The following is a 1,551-nucleotide window of genomic DNA, read 5'->3' as shown; positions in this document are numbered from 1 at the left end:
TCCAGTCTCTGCTGCAGGGCTCCGGGGGTGAGTGTGGGCATGCTCTCTTCACTTCCTGCCTGTGCAGAGCCTCATGCACAACCAGAAGTGAGACTTAGGTCTTCTCAAGTCTTCCTTGAACATGTGCGCAGCCCTGGACACGTGCACAGCTGCACACACCTGAGGAGAATTTTAGATTCCTAGGAAAGGGTTGGAGCTTCTCAGAGTCTCCATATGGGCATTTTATTCCACATGCTTTCCTCTTAAGCTTTATTCTAACCTATTGTCCACTCCAACTGTTATCCACTTCCTCGAGCAGCTATGATGTTAGACGATTACTGTTAACATCTGTTTGCACTGGGTGAGCTATTTGCACTGGGTGAGCTCTGAATCAGATCAAATAAAAACAAGCCTTATGAGAAGAAAATTTAGGGAACAACCAGACAGATCAAATAATGACAACTCTTTAAGAATGGGCTTCGAGAGAGCCTGGACCCATTCTTCCCCTTCCAGTAGTTGCCAGGCTGCTGGTTTTCACCGTGATTATGGGCTGTTGATTTTTAAGCCTACCACAGAGCTGGAGGAGGGGATGGGAATAGGGCAAGTTAAAACCCGCAAAGTTCACTGTTCTTACTGAGATTCAGCCAATTTTCTTGAAAGAAAAAAAAGTCCCTGGATTGCTACAAATGTTTGATTAATTTCCAGAGTTTTTAAAAAGTTGATTCAGAATTTTTTTTTTTCTTGTTTTCTTTATGGAAGAAGAGATTTGGGGAGATCCCTACTCTGCCATTGTAGCTGATCTCCTTCCTTGTAAGGGATTTTGTGAAAATCTAACGAGGTAATAGTCATGAAAATAATTGTTAACTTTATGGTATCAGAAAATCCTAAACCAATGTATCCAAGCACTGGCATGTTGGTTATAAATAGGTTTGCTCAACGAAACTGTTTTTTCTCAAATGAATTGGGAAATGATTTTCTAATGAGGACCACTCATAATCTTTAAGATGTTAATATGCACTGCCAATCTCAAATAGGAGAAATGGTGTGCAAATCTACTGAACCATGGAACCATTGTTTTTAGCATGTCTGTTAGGCCATATGTCTTTTTGGGAAGTATATTGAATGGAATGTATCTTGAGAAATTGTGTATGAGTAAGTACACACACATGTAAAATTATATACATATGTATATGTGGATAGTCATGTTGTTCTCGACAGTCATATGCCAGACACTAGGCCAAGCCTAGGGAGGGCTCATCACCAAGTAAAAACATGTGATCCCTCCCTTAATGAGTATAAATATAATTGTTGATACAAATATTAAACACATAATTATACAAATTATTAGTTAAATTAAAATTTAATGTGTGAAATACAGGAGAAATACAGGGTTCTGCAGAAGTGTATAATCGGGAACCTAACCTAGCATAAAGAGTCAAGACATCTTTCCTGGTGAAGTGGACTTTCTATGTGACTTGAAAAATGTGGTAGATTGCCAGAATGACCACAGATTCCTCCCCTTTCAGTTATTCATGCCCTTGAAATATGATGTTGCAGATCCTCCCATCAAAA

Source organism: Choloepus didactylus, chromosome 17 (assembly GCF_015220235.1).
Source record: "Choloepus didactylus isolate mChoDid1 chromosome 17, mChoDid1.pri, whole genome shotgun sequence".
Lineage (NCBI taxonomy): Eukaryota > Metazoa > Chordata > Mammalia > Pilosa > Megalonychidae > Choloepus > Choloepus didactylus.
The sequence above is the reverse complement of the archived record's forward strand: the minus strand, read 5'-3'. Positions refer to the sequence as shown.